Source organism: Peromyscus californicus, unplaced genomic scaffold (genome assembly GCF_007827085.1).
Source record: "Peromyscus californicus insignis strain IS unplaced genomic scaffold, ASM782708v3 Scaffold_6__1_contigs__length_162567912, whole genome shotgun sequence".
NCBI classification, from domain to species: domain Eukaryota; kingdom Metazoa; phylum Chordata; class Mammalia; order Rodentia; family Cricetidae; genus Peromyscus; species Peromyscus californicus.
Genome location: NW_026294584.1, coordinates 59201544 through 59213725, shown reverse-complemented (window position 1 = coordinate 59213725; position 12182 = coordinate 59201544). Strand labels below are relative to the sequence as shown.

General features: G+C 48.1%; 1 protein-coding gene across 2 annotated transcripts in view; it reads right to left on the bottom strand.

Moving 5' to 3' along the window:
* Cul1 (cullin 1) overlaps positions 1–3729 on the bottom strand; it is an 86176-nt gene extending 82447 nt beyond the window's left edge. The window contains exon 1 of one of the 2 annotated variants that reach the window (XM_052718966.1): positions 1343–3729. The gene's annotated coding sequence lies outside the window, so the exon portion shown is untranslated. Of the gene's footprint in view, positions 1–826; positions 980–1342 lie in introns of those variants that run through there. The other variant, XM_052718964.1, reaches the window with a different exon arrangement.
* Positions 3730–12182: the final 8453 nt, after the last annotated feature.

The window sequence follows — 12182 nt, the reverse complement described above, 5'->3', positions numbered from 1 at the left end:
AAGGAATGAGTGTGCGCGCGTGCGTGCGTGCGTGCGTTCCTTGCTTTCTTGATGAGCTCCAGTGTGTCACAGTGCACAGGTGACAGGAAGAGGGGGCTTTCAGGGCCACGCGGGATTTAAGACTAAAAGGGGCGCGAGCCCCGGGCCACCGACTCGGTCCGCCTGGCCCGGCGCCCGGTTACCTTTGGGGGTCAGAGCGCGCGCTCCCGCCGGGCCCGGGGGCGCGCCGAGGCCGCCGCGCTGGGCCCAGCCCGACTGACTCGTGAGCGCTGGCGGACGCCCCGGGGCTCCGTGCGTTTGGAAAAGCACAGCGCATCTCTGCGCGCCCGCCCGGGCCACACTCCCGGAGAGAACGGAGCCCCGGCACCACTGTTACCCAATAACCATGTCCCGCACGGTCGCAACAATGCGAGCCCCGGGTTCCCCGAGAGCACGAGTCCCTCGGCTCAGAGCCGCCCTGGCCGAGCGGAACCCGCAGGGCCGAGGGGAAGGGAGGGGCGGCGCGAGGTGCGGAGGCCGGCGCCACAGGCCGCGGTGAGTCCGGCTTTTTCCCGGTGCGTAGCCGGGGCCTGGCCCCGCGAATCCCGGCCCAGGCCAAGCTCAGGCGGCCGGGTGACTCAGGCCGGGCCTGCCGGCTCCGCTCCGCCCTCGGCGTCCTACGCCCACGACTTCCCCGGCCCGGCCGCCATTCGGCCTGGCCGCGGCGCGGCGCCTCAGGCCTCGCCGGCAGCCCGGGCTCGGCCGCCGCGGCCCGAGTCACTGCGACACCGCGGCTCCGCCGGGGCCTGCGCTGCCTCCCGCCGCCGCGGCCCGAGCCGCTACTCACCCGCATCTCCGGGCGCCCCCCGACGCTCGGGCGACGGCGTGTAGTGCTCGCGGGGCCCGCCGAGGTCTGGCCGCGTCCCTCAGCGCCCGGGCTGCCCCGCCTGGAGCTGCGTGCGACACGGCGCCCGCTCCTCCTCCTCCTCCCCTGCCCGCCTGCCGGCCCTCCTCCTCCTCCTCCTCCTCCTCCTCCCGCCGCCGCCGCCGCCGCCGCCGCCGCCGCCGCCGCCGCCGCCGCCGCCGCTGCCGCCTGCACCACGCAACCTCCGCCCTCTCGCCGTCCCTCCGCCGCTCCCCGCCCTCCCGGCTTCACCGGCTCTGGCGACCGCGGGGCGAAGCTGTGGGGGAGGGAGGGCCGGAACGCACCGCCATCGGCGTCCGGGGCGGGGGAGCCGAGAAACCGTCGCCGCCATGGCCCGGCCGGCGGCGGCGGCGGCGCGGGAGGGGGACCGAAACCGCCCTCCCGCAGGCCCCGGCCGACCCTCCGTGGCGAGGCCCCGCTTGGCGCGGGCATTTCTACCTGCAAACCATGGCCCCTGCTTCCCGAACGCCGAGCCGGGCACCGCCGGACGCGCCGGATCCTCCGCCAGGTTTTCCCGCCGCCCTCGCGTCGGGGCGGCCTCTCAAGTCCCGGCTTCCCGCCACTTCGGACTTCTCGTGGGGGCTGAGCTGAGGTTGGGGGCTCTGGCCTCTGAAGAAACTTCCGGAAGCAGCTGGGCGAGAGGGGCTTCGATCTCCCCTGCCCGGCTCCTGCGCGCATAGCCCCGGAGCTGACATGGCCCGCAGCACCCCCCGGAGCCGGGTGTCCCCGGCCCTGGAGTGGAACCAGGGGCGATACCCCCGACCGCCGGAGGAGAAAGGCAGATGGGCCGGCGGCCCCCAAATCAGCGCGGGCTCCAGGGAAGCGTGCCTCTCCGACCCCCTTCCTACCTGCAGGCCTTCCTTGGGGATCCCCCTGCCGAAAGCGCCGGCTTGCCCACATACCACGTGTATGTGTGTGTCTCCCTCTTGAGTACTTTCTCCAAACTTAAGTAGGCTTCCTTCCCTCTTTAGATCCTTTTCACTCTTAATCTCCGTAAGGTTCAATGTTGGGTATAGTTGGAGTTCGCGATGCCAACCTGGGATGGCATGAAACAGTATTGTTTTTACATCTGAATAATCTCACCCATTGGAAATCAGCTGCCGCCGTCGTCTTGTGTTTGTGATATTTAATTGTAAGTTTGGTTAAACCCCCCATAGCCACAGCTGAGAGGCTTGAGAAAGTAGATTTACCCCACACCTACTTAGAGGCGGTTGTTTTTAAATCCCAGTTCAGATCTGCCATCTAGTTCCCTGAACGAGTGAGGAAAGATTTTTGTTAGCCCATCATCTGGGCAAAAGATGTGTTTGGTGTTAACTTCCTGTTTTCAGCAAACTAGAACACTGCAGATTCTAATGGACCTTCAGGGCAGAAATCCTCAGCCGACCTGGCAGTCCCATGTCCACAGCTGGAGTTCCTTTCAAAAGGAACGCCCCACCGGTGTGTCTAGTCCCTTCTGTTGAACTGTAGCTTTTTGTCAACATCTATTAGATATTTGTGTGTTGTTTTATATATGTACCCCAAATTACACTATCCTTTCGTTTGTCTTGGACAACACCTCAATAACTCAGTCAACAGAACGTATTTAGTAACTTTTTTTCTGTAAGGGTGGGGATAAAAAATTGGAAGGTTTGTCCCGTGTATATTTTGGCTTTCATTTTAAACTGGAGTCCCATATGTTCAGAAATAACAGTTTACCTCCTCTTCATATTCCCTTTATTCTGTATGGTCTCCTATTTTGGGGATTTCTCACTTCAAGATCTGAATTGTGTGCATTAACTTTGAGGGCTTCCTCCAGCCGGTTTGGCCTTAAATACAAGTACTTAGTCCCACTGAACCCACTCCCTTCTCACGGTCTCCATTCCTTAAGTCTCCATTATCTGCTGTCAGCACGGTCATCTTCGGTGGCTGGACTTGTTCACTCACCTATGTCCACTTTGCGAGCAGATTGCGTTTCTTCTGAGCAGATAACCCTACCAAACAGGACCAAAAGATATAATAGCAACTCTCCTGCTCAAAACACCCTTCATCTTCTCTGTCTCAGCAAAACTGGCGTCTTTCAGGATGAGCCAGTTGGAAAGATAGTGACACCAGAGTCAAAGTTCAGAATGGTCTCAGAAGGCTTTAGCAGGCCAAAGCCAATGAGATTAAAATAGAGCTTTGTAAACTAGAAACAGCAATAGCGTTGGAAAAGCTCAAGTTTAGGTGTAAGCAGCTGTTTTTTAAGTACCTCATTGCCAGCTTCCCCTGTGTGTCCTCAGCTGTGCCTTGGAGACAGGGATTATTTCTTAGTTTGCCAGTTCCTTCAGCATTGTACTGAGGAACACTGAAGCCTGCCCAAAGCATGTCGACTACCACTCAAAGGGAAGAGCACTGAGTCACTTGAACAGCCATAGGAACTATTATTCTAAGACTTGGGTAAGGCACTAGCCATCTGTGCAGAGTAAGTGGATTTCACAGGTTGGTTTCTGAACTGACTTGACTTTGGATTTACCCAGAGATATAATCACTAATTCAGGGGCCCCTTCCAGATCCAAGAACCAAACTTGGGAGGAAAAGAGCAAAACCAGAATCTGATACTAGCGGAGTTTACATTTCGTCTTAACCATTGTTAGCTGGGTAGGTTTGAACAACTTCTCAGTGTTTTATCTCCATCTGATATGAGGATGGTAATAATAGTAACGTATGGAATTGTAAATTAAACATTGACAGATACTGCTGATGCTGAGAATTCTCTATAAAGACCCGGAGCCTGAGTGGGAACCACAGGTTTAACAAACCATTCCTGTTCTGCTGTCCAAATTTCAAATGTTATAACCCTAATATTTTCACTAGTAAGCTTTACAGTATATTCTAATAAAGCTCAATTGTTTTGAGGCAGTGTGATTTTTAATTTATGTGTATGAGTATGTTACCTGCACATATGTGTAGGCAACATATGTACCTGTATTATCTGTGCATTCCTGGTGCTGAGGGAAGCCAGAAGAGGTTCCAGTTCCTCTGGAACTGGAGTTACAGACAGTTGTGAGCTGCCATGTGGGTGCTAAGAATCGAACCCAGGTCCTCTGCAAAAATAAATACTCTTAATCTTCTGAGCCATCTCTCCAGCCTTCAAAATAATTGTTGAAAAAAGAATAGGTTGGACATAGTGGTAAATGCCCTTAATTCTAGTACTCTAGAGGCAGATAAGGCCAGTCTGGTCTACATAGTTCCAGGCCAGCAAGGGCTACAAACTGAAACCTTCTTTAAAAAAAAAAAGAGATCAGTCAGGTAAATCAGATTTTTTTATAAAGTGTTTTGTGTGTACAATTTTGAAGACTTTTTTGATTACATATATGTGTGTGTGTGTGTGTGTGTGTGTGTGTGTGTGTGTGTGTGTGTGTGTGTGTGTGTGTTGAGGGGATATGAGTATATGCATGTGAGTGCTGGTATCTGGAGGTCAGAGGTATCTAATCCCTTGGGGCTGAAGTTACAGCCCAATGTGGGTGCTGAGGAGTAAACCTGGGTCCTCTTCAAAAGTAGTACATGCCCAGGGGGCTGGAGAGATGGCTTAATGGTTAAGAGCACTGGCTGGTCTTCCAAAGGACCTGGGTTCAATTCCCAGTACCTATGTGTTAGCTTATAACTGTAACTCTAGTTCTAGGGGATCCTACACCCTCACATGCAGACAACACCAATGCTACTCTCCCACTCCTATGCTCTTAGTGAATCTACTGTCTCAGTCTTCCAAGTAGTAGTACACCATTCACAGGTATTTACCACTGATCACCTCAGATTTTTAAATCTTACATAATCCTATCATAAAAATTAACAAAAACCACAAATGCAACATTCTAAAAAATTCAAAATGTATTACTGGTGCTAATCTGTAGAGTGCTGTGCTACCATACCCTGCAAGAAATGGAAAAAAAAAAAAAAGCCCCCAAGCAGGACCATCGAATAACAGAAGCTGAAGTCTCTGAAGCCCCCAGACTACAGCCTCTATTTCCTTAGGTATTTTCAAAGAGTCTTACCAGCTCTGCAAAAATCTGTACAGTTTTTTTTATACCAAAGTTGTTGAGCTGTGCTTGAATTCCTGTTCTTAGCTAGACAATCACCCAAACCCCACACATATGCCTCACACATCATCACAAGATAGCCATTGATTCATCCCTTCCTCCTTTTCTTCATTCCTCCTTTCCTCCTCTTTGGCACCCTTTCATATTTCTCTTTTAGCTGTGTTCTGTTCATCTGGTTATTTTTGGCTGACTATTCAGACCACATTTCACCCCCTTTGTGGAGTATTCCCAATGGAGATGCCTAAATGTTTGCTTTTTATCTTTGGATGATGTTCAGAGAAAAACAGGAAGAATAGGATGGTAGTCTTTAAGAAGATTAGGAATCTTTTTTTTTTCTCATTACTTTCAGGAGGTGTATAACTTTTTTCTCTGGCATAGTGTCATAGTTACTTTTCTATTGCTGTGAAGAGACACCAGGACCAAGGTGACATAAAAGAAAGCATTTAACTGGGAGCTTGCTTATAGGTTTTGAGGGTGAGTCCATGACGATCATGGTGGGTAACATAGCAGGCAGGCAGGCCTGATGCAGAAGCAGTAGCTGACAGGTTCCATCTAATCCACAAGCCGAAGGCATAGAGGAAGCTAACTATAATGGCCGGGCTTTTGAAACCTCCAAGACCACCCCAGTACCACACCTCCAACAAGGCCATACCTCCTAATCCTTCCTAAACAGTTCCACCAACTGGGACCAGACATTCAAAAACATGAGCCTATGCGAGCCATTCTCAATCAGACCACCATGCATAGTAAGTTTTGTCATTTTACTTATTGTTATGTCTTCAACCTTTAGTTCTCCTTTAAGGACAGTCTTTCATTTCTTTTTATATTTCTCTGTGTGACATGTGGGGACATTTCTGCCTCTTAGCTTGTTGGGCTCTCCTTTCCCATGATGAGAGCACTCTCTGGTGTAAACTTCTCCTCAGAATCTCAAAAAGGGACCAAGTCCAAAAGAAAAGTGCTGCCTTTGGAGGGATACAGCATGAACTAGTTTGTACATTTTTTTTCAATATTCGTTTGTTTTGTGTGTGTGTGTGTCTGTGTGTCTGTGTGTCTGTGTGTCTGTATGAACCACATGCATGCAGAGGTCATAGAGGGCATTGATTCCTCTGTAACTGCAGTTACAGGCAGTGTGAACCAGTCCGTTGGTACTAGGAATTGAATTCAGGTCCTCTGCAAGAGCACTAGGTACTCTTAACTGTTGAGTTAATCCCTTTAAAACCAGCCCTTGCAGGTTTTAAGTTTATTTATTTAATCCAAATTGTGAAAGATACATTATTCATGTTGTTTTAAGAAAAACTAATTCCTCTTGAAAAAAAAAGTGGCTACACATATGCTGTATCTACACAGAACAATTCAGCCAGAGAAGTATCCGAAGGAAGAAGGAAGCGATAGAATAGTATCACGATTTCTTCCCCTTCAGACAGCCTTCAGCTCTTTGAGGAAGCAGGTTTTTCAGTCTCCTACATTAATTAGAAAAAAATCCATAGCTCATTTTGGTTCATCAAACGTCAGCAAAGAAAGATTTCTCATGATGTTTAAAGGTAACGAAGTAAAATACAAAGCTAATGTTATCCTGACAGAGTGACAAACTGCTCGAATTTGAGGAACAGAGTTCATTTCTCTCCTCCTCCTTCTCCAGGTCTTTCTCTTTCCCAGGTGAGTTCCTGCTTCAGCTCCCTGAGTAGCTGACACTAGCCGTGTGCCACAGCACACCCGGCTTTCAGCTCGACATCCAAGTCACCCAGTGCATTCCACTCCTGATTACTAAATCCCTCATGCAAACAAACACAAATTCTAAATTCAGATTTAGAATTGCACTAAAGATCCCAAAGTACTATTTCTCAAAGACTCAACGGTTAGTCACAGGTTCGTATTAACCAGCTGAATCGGGTTACCTGGCTTCTCTCTCGTGTAGATTGGTAGCAACTGAAAATGAAATGTTTTGGGCAAATCAGGTTTGGCAGAAACACCAAGTGCCTCAGGCAGGCTGAAGGCCTTGTCAAAAGATTCTGGAAAGAGGATACAAGCAAGAAGGGAATGAAGCTGGGCATGGTAACTCACACCTAAAATCCCAGCTCTGAGGAGGCTGAGGCAGAAGGCTTGGCTGTAACTTGGAGGCCATGCTGGGCCACAGAGTGAGACCTTGTCTCTTAAGAAAAAGATTGTAGGAAAGGAAAAGATTCAAAACATGAATGTGGCCAGTTTGGGGTTTTGTGTATTGCCAGTCCTAGGCCCCTGTTTTCAGACCCAGAAAAATGCTGCTGTAAACTAGTCATTTTGAAATCCGCCATTTTGGGGAAGGCAGCTAGCTAATTGTCATGACATTATTTGACTGGATTTATGAAATTTCATTTTCAAGTGATTGAGCCTAGTCTGGATGAGAAACTGAGTTCCAGGACAATGTTCTAAAATCACTTCATTCAGGATGCTGTATGACTCTCTATGCAGCAGACTTGCTTTGGGGCCACCAACCAGCTCCCAAATCATGACACAGGGACTTGTTATTAGTTATGAATGCTTGGCCTTGTCTTAGCTCTTGTTCTAATCTGTTTATCTACGTTTTGCCTCAGGCCCTCTCTTTCTCTCCTCTTATTCCCCTCTCTCTTCTCTCCTTCTATTTGTTCTCTCTGCCCACCAGCCCTGCCTATCCCTCTCCTGCGTAAATATTGGCCATTCAGTTCTTTTATTAGACCAATCAGGTGCCTTAGGCAGGCGAGGTGAAACAGCAACACATCTTTACATAGTTAAACAAATATTCCACAACACCTCTATATTTCAATTACTGCTCTTCACGTCAGACACCATTCTCCTATGGTTTTCTTATATTGGGTTCATTGGAGTACTAAAAACTCTACTAGTGAGTGTTAATCTTACCCAACAAATAAGCAAACGAAAACCACCCTCATGGAAACGTGAAGTAATGCTTGACCAAATATTAAGACACTGTCATGAAAGATTAATCATCGGACTGAGCAGAATGCTATGGACATAGCAAATAGAACTTGATTTCTCTATAAAAAGATGGGCTGGAGCCGGGCAGTGGTGGTGAATGCCTTTAATCCCAGCACCCAGGAGGCAGAGGCAGGTGGGTCTCTGTGAGTTCAAGGCCAGCCTAGTCTACAGAGAGATCCAGGACAGCCAGGGCTGTTACACAGAGAAACCCTGTCTCAAAACTGAAAAGAGAGAGAAAGAGAGAGAGAGAGAGAGAGAGAGAGAGAGAGAGAGAGAGAGAGAGAGAGAGAGAGAGAGAGAGAGGAGAAGTAGAAAGTCAGCAACTCAATACCCAGAGCACCCAAACTTGGCTCCTACTTGTAAACTTTCCCATTCTCTTCTGTTGCATTTCCCCAGCCCCTCTGTGCTGGGTACTTTCCTCATTGTTGTGATGAAACATTTGGCAAGAAGCAACTTAAGGATTTATTTAGTCTTACAGTTCAAGGATGTCCAACATGGTGAGGAAGGAGTTTGAGGGAGCTGGTCACATGAGGCACCCACAACTAGGAAGTAGAAAGTTCTGAATGCTGATGCTCACCTAAGTCTCCTTTTTATTCCGTATAGGATCCTAGCTCATGGAATGACACTGTGCATAATCAAAGTAGATCTTCCCATCTCAATGAGCCTGATCTAGATATTCCCTCACAGGCATGCCCAGAGGCTCTTAATCTAGGTCATCTCTCACTGACTTGTCCAGAGGCTTGTCTCCTAGGTGGTTTAAATCCAGTCATATTGACAGTCATAGTAACCATCACACTCTTTTTACCTATCTTTTTTCAGTGCTGGTATTCAAACCCAGGGCCTTATACATGCTAGGCAAGTGTTGTACCACTGTGCAACCCCCCAACCCTTAACTTTAGTTAAAGGATCAGCACTAGGTAATCATCCAGTCCCTAGTCCCTAGCTGCTAAAAGATTCCTGACTTGGTTTCCTTACGTTGTTTACTTGAACACTGCACAAGGACTGGTATTGTGAAGGTACTGCCAACGGCACTCGAGGGAAATGGCAACTGGTTCAAGCTGACTCTGAGTCACAGATGCCTAGGACACAAGCCCTCCTGACCAACTGGGGGAGTAGGTGTAGAGAGTAAATACAAAACTGTCAAGATGTTTTTTCTTTTTAAATCCCAGGATGTAGCTGAAGTTTTCTCTGGTCCTGCCCAGCCCCATGGACCCCACAGCTGCTTATAAAATAATCACTCAGAAGCTTATATTAATTTAAACCGCTTGGCTATTAGCTCAGGCCTACCACTGACTAGCTCTTACATTTAAACTCAGCCCATTTCTGTTAATCTATATGTTGCCACACTTTTCATGGTTTTGCCTGTGTGCCGTTACATGCTGCTCCCTGGATGGCAGGCTGGCATCTTCTTGTTCAGCCTTCCACTTCCCAGAATTCTCCTTGTCTATTTATCCCACCTACACTTTCTGCCTGGCTACTGACCAATCAGCATTTTATTTATCAACCAATCAGAGCAACACATTCACAGCATACAGAACGACATTCCCCCATCACCAGGATGTTCGTGTATTGCTAGGGACAGACATAAAGTAACACCTACCCCTCTGTGGTTGTTTGAATGTAATTGGTCCCCATAATCTCATAGGAAGTGGCACTATTAGGAGGTGTGTTGTTGGTTGTTTTTTACTCTTAGCTCTTTGGGGTCCCATCACCCAGCTCCCAAATAAATGTCACATGGAGGCTTATTCTTAATTATAAATGCCTGGCCTTAGCTTGGTTTGTTTATAGCCAGCCTCTCTTAACTAATTATCCCCATCTACCTTTTGCCTCTGGGCTTTTACCTTTCTCTGTTTCTGTATACCTTTTCTTTCCTTCTTATTCTGTGTCTGATCGTGTGGCTGGGTGGCTGGCCCCTGGAGTCCTCCTCTCCTTGTTCTCCTGCTCTTTCTTCTTTCTTCCTCGATTTCTCCTTTTTTTATTCTCTCTGCCTGCCAGCCCCGCCTATCCTTTCACCTGCCTCGCTATTGGCCATTCAGGTCTTTATTAGACCAATCAGATGTTTTAGACAGGCACAGCAACACAGCTTCACAGAGTTAAACAAATGTGACATAAAAGAATGCAACACTGGGCTGGAGGGATGGCTCAGCCATTAAAGGCTAGACTCACAACCAAAATTATAAGAATGCAGCACATCTTCACACCATTAAACAAATATTCCACAGCATAAACAAATGTAACACATTTTAGAATGATATTCTACAATGGAGGTGTGGCTTTGTTGGAATGGGTATGGTCTTTTTTGGAGGAAATATGTCATTGTAGGGGCGGGGTTTGAGGTTTCCTATGCTCAGGATTCCACCCAATGTCTTAGTCAACTTCCTGTTGCCTACAAGATACAGCACTCTCAGCTCCAGTATCACGTTTGCCTACATGCCTTCATGTTCCCCATCATGAAGATAATGGACTGAACCTCTGAAACTGTAAGCTACCACCCCAATTAAATGTTTTCCTTTATGAGGGTTGCCGAGGTCATGATGTCTCTTCACAGCAATAGTAACTCCAAGATATCCTCCTTCCAAGGTTCTAATGATAAACTGAAGCACAGTTATACCAAAATCCACTGAGGGGAGCCAAGGAGTTTATTGGTCCTCCTCACAGAGCCTAGGTGAGGGGTTACTTACAGGAATATGAGCATTCCTCCCACAGCTCACAGCACCTGGAAAGCCTTACTCAGGAGAGGTGAGGTCTTCCCCATAGCTGCACAGATGGAGCCCCACCACAGTCTTCCCAGGCTAAGGGTAGAGTTGCCAGATGGTAGGGAGCTACTAGATGCTTTCCTCTGTGTGTATGACGAAAGGGGGGATGTGGGCAGGGGGTGCTGTCAACAAGTTCAGCTGGGATTACTACTTTTTTTTTTTTTCAAGAGGGCGCAGCTGAATGCCCCAAGATGGCAATTGCTTGGCTCAGTGGAGGGTCACTTATGACACCATGGATTGGGGAACAGAGTAAAGCCTTTGCTAAGATGTATTTTTTTAATGAACCCCTTGCTGACTGATCTTATTTCCCCTTTTCTCCTCCCCAAAGCCAAAGAGTATAGTGCAAAGTGAGATGTAAACCCACCAAGGTTGTGCTTCTTATCAGCCTTTCGAGCTGTGTACATAGTATGAGATGGAAGAGGCGCCATGGGACAAAGTCAGGCTGAGTTACCCTCACTTACACCCTACACAGAAGACAGTACAGCATCCTTTCTGCCCTCCCCACCTCAGGCTCTGTATGGAGCGAATGGGCATCTTTCAGCATGACCCCTAACCAAATAACCCCATTCTTCTGAAGGCCCAGAGCTCACACCTGTCAGCAATGTCTGCGCCTCTTACAGTATTAAATGTTTTCTAACAGCCAATTGTTTTGGAGTGGGGCTATGGCCCCAGTGTCAGTTACATAATTTTTCCCTGGTCTCCTTTCCTTGACTTTTCCAACACACTGTCACCTGCACTGGGCAGGGCATCTTAACAACAGCATGCCCTGCACTTTCCTTCTTTGGAGGTTTGTTTATTCTGTCTTGCATGCTCCTTACCCACCTGAGTCTATCCAACCATTGCCCCTCCTTGTCCTTCAAACCCTAGGTCATTTCTCATCTTGTCAGACTTTGGAAGAGTCCCTGGGTGGACGGGACTCTCATCTTCCTTTATATGCTTGGGATACTTTGTCTGGACCTCTAGGAGAGTCTTGTCTGAATTTCTGTCTTGCTACTCATTAGGTTTCTTGTCTGTTCGTCTTATATGGTCTTCCACAGGGCAAAGAGTTTTAATTTTGATAATGCCCATTTTGTCCAGCTTATCCTCCTATTCTGTCAAGTCTGAGAACTGTTCTCACCCTAAGATGTTCTGCAGCACGGATTGTTAGAAGGTCTTATTAATAAAAACAAACCCAGAACAGGTATCGGGGTGAACGCTGAATGATCAGAGAAAAAGAGCAAGCCACATCCAGCCTTGCCTCGCCAGTTCCTCAGCTGATCTTGTTTCCTCAGACTGACAGCCTCTGAATCCTCATCCGAATGGATATCAGCTAAAAATTTCCCTAAATAGGCTTTACTTTTTCACTTATTTAATTGTGTGTGTGTGTGTGTGTGTGTGTGTGTGTGTGTGTGTGTGCGCGCGCGCGCGTGCACATAAATTTGCACACACTCCAGCACACCTGTGAAGGTCAGAGGAAGACTTACAGAGTCAGTTCTCCCATTCTACCAAGTATATCCTGGGGATCGAACTTGGGTC